The following is a 12,057-nucleotide window of genomic DNA, read 5'->3' as shown; positions in this document are numbered from 1 at the left end:
AGTTCTTCTTTTTTTACTTGTCCGTGGATATCATACAAAAGTTGGTATCGGCACAACGTTGAGTCACCTTTGAATTGTAATTACTGGTTATAACGGCTTTACAGAACTTTTAAATCTAGTACGGAAAAATATATATGTTTTTATCAAACCTATTCAAAAAGATCTTAAAATTCTTCTCAAACGTGATAGATTAGAATTAAAAATACTCTGGACCTCGCTGTAAAGCCCCTTTCCTGTTCCCCTTTCATCTCCTCGCGGTCGTCCTGTTGCGTCAGTACGGTTTTCAGTTTCAATAACGTTACATGTCGTGATATTTTCGTACTTTCAGTTATTTGTTTTTGAAGTTTTCATAATTTTTCTTTTGTGGTTAATTTCTTCTCTTATGTATCGTGAAAATAATTCTGTCAGAAAGAGGGACCAAATTGAAAACATAATCGAAGAAAAAATATCCAAATTTTCAACCAACAATAAGTTACGAAGTAAGAAAGGTCGTTTGAAAATTTTTGAATAAATTATTGCTACAACATTTATATTCACCGTAAGTAAACAAAATACTATATTTTATACAATAATAACTGAAGTTGTTAATGTATTTTACTTGACTTAAAAAAAAACTACTAGAATATTGAATCATAGGTTGATAATATATGCTTCTTTAATAAATTATATAATTATGAGGGTACTTCTATAAATAATAATAATATTGATAATATTGACCCACTTTTTACACAAATTATCTTGCCCCAAGTTAAGCATATATAGCCTGTGTTATGTGTTACAAGACAATGATATATTTAATACAATATACTTACTTAAACATACATAAATACATTTAAACATCCATGACTCGGAAACAAACATCTATATTCATCATATAAATGCTTGCACCTACCGGGATTCGAACCCGGGACCTCTAGCTTAGTAGGTAAGATCGCTAAACACTCGGCTATACAGGCTATAAATAGTTAAATATATGTTTAAAAAGTAAAAAATATTTTTTAAATTAGGGGAGATAATTACTCAACGCCGCTATAAAGCCCACTGAGATTTTTTTATTTATATTTAAACAGTTTTTAACATTAAAAACAAAATCAAAACATCGTATAATGTAATAATATTTTCATCTTCGAGCGAACTTAAGTGTCGATATTTTTCTAATTATTCTGCTGATTCTAGTTAAGATATAACGCCAAATTAATATGTTCCCTTGCGGAGGTGTATTAATAGGGAATACAAACTGTACTGAATAAAAAAAACTTTATTTATCGCCTTCAACGATTGACCGTCCTTGACTCCTTGCCAAACTGAATGGTGCGGACTACCTCAACAGAGGCACTAGTGATGTGCCCTTAATATTGTTTATTTATTTTTAGACAACAATAGGTTCACATATAAATGTTGGTGAAACAGTCTTAACCTATGTTAATAAAAATAATAATAAATTGCTTATAAATGTTAGTAATAAAGTTATTCTGTATAAGTTGAAATAATTAATAAACTTTTTTACCAGTGCGAGGCTCCTTTGCACAGGATACCGGCTAGATTATGGGTACCACAACGGCGCCTTTTTCTGCCGTGAAGCAGTAATGTGTAAGCATTATTGTGTTTTGGTCTGAAGAGCGCCATAGCTAGTGAAATTACTGGATGTTTGGATTTCTTCAAGAATCCTGAGAGGCACTGCATTGTAATGGGCATGGCATATCAATTACCATCAGCTGAACGTCCTGCTCGTCTTGTCCATTATTGTCATAAAAAAATGTATAAACGTTAGTGAAACAGTCTTAGCCTAGTAAATACAAAAATAAATTACCTACATATAGATGTTAGTAACAAACTTATTCTATATTAGTTGATATAATTAATAAACTTACAAACTGAAGCAGACATCCAGAGCGCTTTGAATGCGCTGTCCTGTCTGTCGGATATCACCTTCAAAATAATATTGGGACTCCTCTCCAACCTATTTTTGACTGAGGCGATTATTTTGCGCATGATTGTGGAGAAACCATCGACACGGTTGAGGCAGTGCCAACATAATAATAAAAATAACATTATATTAAAAAAGAAGTAGCACTAACCTCTGCTATATACCACAGGACTGGCGGCTGTCAAAGTACTTTTGTGCTTGTTTGATATTCGCCATTTTTGGGCTGTTGGCCATGTAGCGGGAGTCTGCGGTATTAAATCTAGTGATGACAACTTCAAGCAAACTTTATTACGTTGATTCTTCTGAAGTATAACTAACACGGAAAACGAACGAAATAATTCAAAATGGAAAAATACTTCAGAGTATTGTACGTTGCTTCGAAGCCATTTGTATTATACGCCAAAATTAGTTCTCTGGGCGCTCGCGAGTGGCGCTTCAAGCAGGCACAAAAAATTTGCTGTCAAACATATGTAAGAGCCTGTCCAGTGGTATTTATACAGGTCAGTGAGAAGAAGTCTTCAAAACACGTTTATAGATTACATATACACAAATACAATAAATTTTGAATCACAGCTAAATAACTTACACCTTACTTCTAGTGATTGTATTGGAAACCGTATCAGACTAGTTTTATCAGCTTCCTCGACAATCCTTGATGTAATTCAATATTATTATATTTATATTCTGAGCACAAACATCGATGCGAACGTTAAATGGATTTTAAAAGCTTTGTATTACACTCCTGGTTTTGGTTGGCATCATGCAATAAATAACAATGTCTTAAGTCTCGTTACGATCATTTCCTAAATAATGATGATTATTTGTACAACTTATGGGCAGAAGGTTGCAAGTTTATTTGTGTTTTACATTATCTGAATTTTTGAAGTAATCTTTACTGCAATAATAATATTTGACAATTACTTAAATTTTTCCGTGAATCCAATTATTACAAAACATTCAAAAATAATTTTTGAGGTGTACTCTCTTTACAAGCACACAAACTTTTGAAGTACCGAATCGCTTAGTTGTGAAATTTAACAAAACTGGCAGCACTATGTCAAAATGGCGGTGGATGTGATTTAAATTTGTGTGAGATTCCTTATAAGCAATACAATATGCAATGTATATATGGCAGGAAAATCACTGTAAATATTATTATTTAGAAAAATTAAACGTATGTGCAATAAAATAATAAATTCAAGTATTTTCATTTTAAATATGTTCATGTAATGCATAATACCGTCCAGCGTAGAAGCGGCCCCCAAACAATTAGTATATGGGGAAGGATTTGTGTAATATTTCCTTGTGGAGTATACAAACTTCTATACTTGGTTCTTGCTGTGACTTCGTCTGCAAAAAAGGAACTTTTATTCAACTAATCCATGGAATGAGTACCTACATTGAGCGGTGTTACAACATGTTATGTTTTTAAAGTGATAACCCTCACTTCTAGGATTAATACACAAATAAAATTTGAAAAACAAAAGCCTCAACCTGAGAGTTGAACAAAGCAAACAGAATTTTATAACGAGGCGGTACTCGAACGGTTAGCTCAGTTGGTTAGAGCACCGGCACGGAACGCCGGAGGTCGTGGGTTCGAATCCCGCATCGTTCATAAAATTTTGTTTTTCAAATTTTATAAAAAAATTGAAAGATTGGCAGTTGAGTTTCTTATATGTTCTTCTCACGAGCTTTACTTTTCACGAACATATGGTAAATTCAGGAATTTATAAGAAATATTTATAGTGAAGATTCAGAAGCCTATTAGAATTAAGTTAATTTGGCTTTGGCTTACACTAGGTTTTTAACGAGGTTTATGCTAAGAAATATTAATATCTCTAATATATAAAATTCTCGTGTCATGGTGTTAAACATTAACTCCTACGAAACGGCTTGACCGATTCTCATGAAATTTTGAGTGCATATTGGGTAGGTCTGAGAATCGGACAACATCTATTTTTCATCCCCCTAAATGTTAAGGGTGGTCCACACTATTCATTTTTTTTTGACATTTTTTTTTAATTTGTTTGATTATGAGTCAGCATTAAAAATACACCCAACTTCAAATTTTCACCCATCTACGATCAACAGTTACTTTTGTATCGCGATTTTAATATCGGCAATACAACGTTTGCTCGGTCAGCTAGTTATATTATAAATTTGTTGCAAGTGTTAAAGGGTTTGTTTTATTTAACAATTTTTGGTTCTATTTTTTTCAGTGAAAACGTGCAGATATTTTTTAGTATAAGTAAGTAGTGTATCATCGGCCGAATGCCGAAGTTTGGTTAAACCGAATGTAAAACAAGGATTTTTTTTATGGAATAGGAGGACAAACGAACGTACGGGTCACCTGGTGTTAAGTGATCACCGCCGCCCACAATCTCTTGCACCACCAGAGGAATCACAAGAGCGTTGCCGGCCTTTAAGGAAGGTGTACGCGCTTTTTTTGAAGGTACCCATGTCGTATCGTCCCGGAAACACCGCACAAGGAAGCTCATTCCACAGCTTGTGGTTCGGCACATTCCTACTTAGCATTGTACTTCAACACAAATGCCGAGTGCATAGTTTTTAATAATTTTAGGACTAAATCGCGTATGATTTTAGGAATAATTAATAGAAATTTTTGCTTTAATATATTATAGTTTTGTAAAATTAATTTAAAGAATAATGTACCACTTATATTAATTAGTAGTATTTCAGTAGTTATTAGTATTTCATTCATATTTTATAAATTAAAAAAATTAAAAATAATAAATGCTTACATTTATATTACCTTAATGTATTACGTAGAGGTAGGTAGCCTATGAGATGGGAAGGCGACATCAAGAAAATAGCGGGGCAACTATGGACTCTCACAGCAAAAGATAGGACAGAATGGAAATCTTTGGAGGAGGCCTTTGTCGGAAGACAAGCTGTACCACAGTAAAGACCGTTTGCCGATAGTATTTAGAGGCACTTTTTTTTTACTTTATTTTAGTACCTAGTATGTAAAATTTGTACAGCAATAAATGCTTTTTATTATTTATAAAATGTATTACGTAATTGATCGAAATGCGAAGTTTTTTCATGGGTCATATATCACCTTTTTACTTTAATAGGGAAGCCGATTTATATGTCCTTCTCGGGGACCTATTTCGATCTTTTGGTAGATTCAATAAACTAATTTATAAAAACAATGATGAGCGCTTAGTTTAATTAAAGAATATTTGACAAAATTAGAGTATGAGTAATAAACATACAAATAAATTAATTTAAAAGCTCCTGTGTCCATCCCTACTAATATAATAAATGTGAATGTAAGTTTGTTTGTTACGATTTCACGCCTAAGCCACTGAACCCAATTTAATGAAATTCAGTACAGAGACAGACTCGAGCTTGGGAAAAGGCATAGGCTACCTTTTATTGCGAAAAAAAGGCTTCAAAGTGTTGAAATAGTGGGTGGAAGTTCGGCATTATCGAATATGACACCATGAAACTTTGTATGGAAGTCTATATTATCTGGCGTGCTCACGAATATAAAACCCGCAAAATATTTATGTTTTAGAAAAGGATGGAAAAACAAATTAAAGTAGATTATAAGCATTTATTAAAATAAGCAATTTATAGTCAACCACAGCAGTGTGTTTATGTGTTATTTGCACAGTATTCAAAAAAATAAAAAAATTAGAAAAATCTGTTCGTCTCGTTCCCTATTTATATAAAAAAAAAATGCTGCCCAAAGTAACGATTCCACGCGGACAAAGTTGCGAGTAAAAGCCAGAAATCTAAAAAGAAATCTTATTTAGCTCGTAATGAGGATTCCCCGTTACTAATACCTATTCGTAGGGTAAAAAAAATATATTAATCCACAATAAAAACCGTCCTGTAAAGCTAAAGAAAATCATAGAAATAAAATACGGAATTTATTAGCAAATATGTAAACTAAAGCCTGGATGTAAAAGTATCAGTAACATGTTATGGTATCTGTGGTTTGGTATCAGTGATAAGAGATAAGCGATCTAATGTAGATAATTAAATATATATTTATAGTATCTAGATAAACAAATTAAGATAAGTTTTTTTTATTTAAGATAAGTAGATTCGTAGAATATTATGATAAACTTATAATCAACTAATAATATTAATAAGCCAATTTGTAAGTTTGTAAGTTTGTAAGTTTGTAAGTTTGTAAGTTTATTAGTTTGGTTGATGTAATTTAAGACAAGACATGTCAATTATTCATACCGTTTTAATTAAGTTTTATGTTTAAAAGTAGAAAAAATCAGTACAATAATAAACTTCAATCCTTTTTCAAGTCTTTTATTCTAGGAGTAAGGAGTAAGTAAGGACCTGAGGACCTACCATCAACTTTTAATAAGCGATGCGAATCTGATGCAGTTCAGTTTAGGTACGCAATCTGAATCACTAAAATTCGTACCATGAAGTGCCTTTTACTGAATGGCATTTGGATCGCTTATGAAGAATGAACGAAATAAAGTTCCGTTTCGAACCCTAAAATTATATGATTTTAGCGGTTTTTTTTTGCGTAGAAAATACTAAAAATACATTTTAAAGTTGCACGATTGCGTCAAATTATACACTTTTAAGCCCTTTTTTATACTTATTAAATAAAAGTAATATAAATAAATATAGTTCTTTGAATAACAAATTAAATGTTATTAATTAATTATGTGCTTTCATAAAAATAACGAGTTATGAACGCACCTCCATTGATGTTTGATTTGACAGGACCACAGAGTATTTTTTTTTAATTCATTCTTACGAACAGGCTAGTCCGGGCCCTTACTGCCTCGTCTTTAGTATTTTCATTTTTGGTATTTATTTTCAGTATTTTGTTTTACAAAAAAGTCCAATAAGGTATTCTCATCTCAACTTTAATCAATAAAATTTTTCTTTTCTATGTTTTCACTATTTTTTAAAAGTTATTAACAACACGATTCACTTTCCTCTAAGGAAGTAGCAACTTTTTTCGAATCGGTCACTTAACTTTGAAAAATAATCCAGTTTAGGTTGAAATAACACCTCATGGTACGAATGAATGAACGAACTAAATCAGTCTGCGATTCAGTTGATATCATTTTTGACATTCAATTGACATCATTGCGATTTAATCAGTTGATTTGACGACAACCTAAATTAGATAGCTCTAATCACGTCGTGATGAAAAGCAAAGCAGTTCATTTTAGGTTGTCAATTGAATCGCAATAAGAGTTCATGGTAGGCCCGCTGATTCTTATCATTAGATACCAAAAAAACTGATGACTTAATTAAACAACACAAAACTGCATTCAAAGCGCTTGCAATTTTATCTTCAATTTTCCATATTATCTTCTATTTAAAATGGAAACAGTAAAACTGTAAAACAACACAAAGGCCATAATTGTTTGGTGTAAGCACTACGTTAACATTGATATTCTTTTAGCCAAGGTAATGTGTTGCTTCAATATTACTATCTTGGACACATCATTTTTATTTATGTCTAGAAGTAAGCTTATGACTTTGACCACACGCTGCGTCCTGATCCCCTAAAACTTTACGACTTAACGACTTCATATACAAATAGTACCTACTTCGATGTTTATTGAATATCTTCCTTATGAAAGGATTGAAGGATTCTGTTGGATTAGGTGATCACCGAAGCCTCACAATGGTGTCATAGATTTGTGATTTGTTTGATATAAATATCAGCTTGTTTACGAAGCATCTTTACACTGAGTACCTTTTTATAAGAAAATAAAGAATGAGATGAGCAGGACGTTCAGCTTATGGCAATTGATACGCCCTGCAAATTAAAATGCAGTGCTGCTCAGGATTCTTGAAAAGCGCAAAAATTCCGAGTGGCACTACAATTGCGCTCGTCACATTGAGACATAAGATGTCAACACTAGCTGCGGCGCCCTTCAGATCGAAACACAATAATGGTTACACATAACAGCTTCACAGTAGAAAAAGGCGCGTATGGTACCCATAGTCTAGCCGGCATCCGGCATCAGATTCGGATAAAGAGCAGCTCGTGAGAAGTACTTACAAGAAACTCAACGGAAAATCTTTCAAATCAATAAGTATTTTACAATCATGGTTCTTATATAATTAATTACATAACAGGTCACTCGTTCGGGAAAAGGTTCAAGGTCCGGGAAAGAGGTCACCCGTCGAAATTAACTCGGATTGGCAACGTTTGTAAAGCTCCGTAAAATCTTCTCGTCCAAAATACCAGAGTGTCTGAAAACGAATTTTTAACCAGTGTGTGTTGCCAGTGATGACATATGGAACGCAGACGTAGTCTATGAGGTCTATGAGGAACCTCATAGTTGCTCAGAGGGCAATCATGGAGAAAGCCATACTGGGAGCTTCACTGCGAGATCGAATCACAAATGAGGGGATCCGTAGGAGAACCAAAGTTACCGACATAGCCATGGATGCTAAAGTGAAGTTGCAGTGGGCATATAGCTCGACTGACAGATGGCCGGTGGGACAGTAAAGTCCTCGAATGGATACCACGTATTGGAAGACGTAGTGTTGGTAGGCCCCACGTCTTCTGGCTTTTTTATTACAATGATCATGAATTGCATAACAGATAAGTATGTAAGGTGTTCCTTCAATATAATATGAATAAATTCAAAGCGTTTTAAATATAAAACTATAAGGAATAAATATAAATTATCGAAGATTGGATGCATCCACCTTTAGAGCTTGAATTAATTGTTTGTGTAAGGATGCTTCGTGAACATGATAATACAATAATAAAAAAATACAGTAATTTATTACCAGTGGGAGGCTCCTTTGCACAGGAAGCCTATAGTCTACCTAGATTATGGGTACCACAACGGTGCCTATTTCTGCCGTGAAGCAGTAATGTGTAAACATTACTGTGTTTGGGTCCGAAGGGCGCCGTATCGTAATGAGACTTAACATCTTATGTCTCAAAGTGACGAGCGCAATTTTAGTAACACTCAGAATTTTTGGGTTTTTCAAGAATCCTGAGCGGCACTGCATAGTAATGGGTAGGGCGTATCAATTACCATCAGCTGAACGTCCTGCTCGTCTCGTCCCTTATTTCCATAAAAAAAAAACCTAACACACGTCGACCAGGCAGCACTTGTATACGAGTTGACGCATGGACCAACCATCGTTCACGAGTTTGAGTCGTGGGAAGCGCTTGTACAAATATATTACCAAAAAAAACTTTTCAATTTCAAGACCAAATAATAACAATTTCCCACTACTCTATTTAAAATTCTCCCATGTCTGATAAAAATGTTCTTTCATCGCTTGAACCGCTTCTATACCAAGTATTTTAATATTTAATTAATATTACCTAAATTATGCAAGGTTTGCTTTCCAAATTTCCCGACCTCCCATAAGTCAGGCTGAATTTAGTGTATTCGTGTGAAAACGTAACACATCCGGCATGTAGATGGGTCCCGGCGACTCCTTATAAATAAAATAACATCTTAAACGTTCAGGTGAACCCTGTAAATATTCGATAGGGCTGTACAGCACGATAAAAGTAAATAAATATTAATATTTTTTTAGTCAGTGATTAATATTGTTCATATTATACCAACAGACCCGACAGACGCTGTTCTACCAATAGAAATAAAATATATTTGGGAATAATGTAGTCTAAAGCCATCGGTAATGTGAAATCAAAGTTAATGAGTTCAAAATGAAACAAAAACATATTTCTGAATGATTTTACAATATGCAGTAATAAAATTATAAGGAATAATACCGTATTCGTTTAAACAGCGTTTACGTTACCGCTTTATAATTGTCAATTTTTTAAGTATTAAAATGGATATAGTACCTATGTTATCTTTGTTCTGTTGAGGACGTCAAGGAGCACATAGAATCGAAGGGAGCACAAGCTATTGACGTTCTGATCTTACCACAGAGGAAAGAATTGGATTTTAGGTCCTTCAAGATTATTGTTGCGAAACAGAATCTGGACACATTTTTAAGCACGGAGTTCTGGCCTGCAGACTTGGTTTTTAGAAAGTTTAGGGAACGTTTTTCTAACGTAATTAAAACTAATTAATATGAATAATACACCCATCACGATAAAAATGATTACGTTTAATTGTAAGAATATCAAGACGTCGATGCAACACATACGGGATTTGTGTGGAGAAGCGGATCTAGTCGCCCTACAGGAGACCTGGCTCTTGCCACATGACCTTGGAATGTTGGATACCATTGATAAAGATTTTAGTTGCATGGCTAGGTCCTCGGTAGACCTCTCTGCGGGGGTCCTGAGGGGCCGGCCCTACGGCGGACTCGCGCTGCTCTGGAGAAAGTCCAAGTTTCCTAATGTTTCTATTGTGAACTGCTCTAGTGATAGGATGATAGCTATTCGAGTGGTCAATGGCGCACAGTCATTTATGGTATTTAGTGTGTACTTACCAACTGATAAGCAAGACAACGTTCCCGAATTTACAGATTGTTTGGCGCAGATGAGTGCCATCATTGAGGAAAACGACATTCCACTAGTTTATATTTTAGGTGATTATAATGCCCACCCTAGTGCCAAGTTTGGATATCAATTATTGACTTTTTGTGATGAGCAAGAACTTTTATGTGCGGACATTGACGTGTTAGGTATATACTCAGACACACATACATTTGTCAGTGACGCGCACGGTTCTCGTAGGTGGTTGGACCATTGCGTGACGACTCAGGCGGCGCGTGACACTATTGTGTCTGTCAGTGTTATGTACGGTGTGTACACATCAGACCACCTACCACTGTGCGTGGAGTGTAAGATTGATCCCTGTTTTAGTATAAAATCAGTCGAGAGCCGGGCACTGCCCGCTAATAATTATAAGATACGTTGGGGGAATAGAAATGTTAGTCAAATAGATAGTTATTACGAATATTGTAAGTGTGAACTTGAGAGGGTGAGTATGAATGAATGTGTAAATTGTATAAATGAGTGTAGTAGTTGTGTAAGTAGCGATAGCGACGACTGTTTTAAAAGTATTGACGAATATTACGATAGGATTATTAACGTTTTACAAGTAGGTGCCGTAAAATGTTCAGATGTGCGCCCTATAAATAAAAATCGGAAGCCTGTAACCGGATGGAACCTCCATGTCAAGGAAAGTCATCAAGCGGCTCGGCTTGCTTATGAATGCTGGTTAGTGACTGGCAGGCCGTCCACGGGCGACATATATGAAAGGATGGTAGATAGTAGAAAGGTATTTAAAAATAAAGTGAAATGGTGTGTTCGTAATGAGGAAATGATTAAGATGGACATTTTGGCTATGTATAGAAGAGAAAAAAAATTCCCAAATTTTTGGAATGCAACAAAAAAATTGCAACACAAACATAGTCTACCTGTATCTGTGGATGGCTTGCAGAAGCCCAGAGAAATAGCAGAACTATTCGCCTCGAAGTTCAAAATTCACTCGATGCCAGCACAAAGCCCGGAGATGGTAACTTTCCCTGTTGTTCCTGCGAAACCTGTAGTACAGTTCACAGTCGACGATGTAGCCAAGGCAATTCGAGGAATGAAGCGGGGCAAGTCTCCAGGCCATGACGATCTTAGTATAGAGCACATTCTATATGCGGGTGAGGTCCTGTGGTCTAAGCTATGTGTGCTTTACAATTTATGTGTGAAGCATGCATACCTACCTAATCCTCTCATGAAAACAGTTGTTGTGCCAATCGTCAAGTGCAAAACAGGAGACTTGGGCTCGTCTAACAACTATAGGCCTATTTCTCTGGGCACCGTAGTGGGCAAGTTGTTTGAGCGGCTGTTGCAGCCCGAACTACTGCAGAAAGTGTGTATAGATGAGGCACAGTTTGGATTCCGTCCCGGCGTCTCAACAGACTCAGCCATCGTCAGCCTCAAGTACACAGTTGACTATTATGTGAGCCGTAACACGTCTGTTTATGCTTGCTTTCTGGATCTGAGCCGCGCTTTTGATCTAGTGAATTATGAAATCCTCTGGAGCAAATTGCGCGCCTCAGGTGTTCCTGAATCAGTGGTAGAGGTGATGAGATACTGGTACGGGGGACAAACGAATCATGTGAGGTGGGGCGACACGACCTCTGATGCCTATAGGTCAGAATGAGGGGTTCGTCAGGGTGGACTAACCTCTCCGGACCTTTTTAACGTGTACGTT

The 12,057-nt window shown here is 35.4% G+C and overlaps 1 protein-coding gene across 1 annotated transcript in view; it reads left to right on the top strand.

Annotated features, from left to right (window-relative positions):
- The window catches only part of LOC126971412 (uncharacterized), a 370,061-nt gene that overhangs the window by 12,118 nt on the left and 345,886 nt on the right, over window positions 1–12,057 (top strand). The window lies entirely within an intron of this gene.

Source organism: Leptidea sinapis, chromosome 23 (assembly GCF_905404315.1).
Source record: "Leptidea sinapis chromosome 23, ilLepSina1.1, whole genome shotgun sequence".
NCBI lineage: Eukaryota > Metazoa > Arthropoda > Insecta > Lepidoptera > Pieridae > Leptidea > Leptidea sinapis.
Note: the sequence above shows the minus strand (reverse complement) of the source record. Positions and strands in the feature narration are given on the sequence as shown.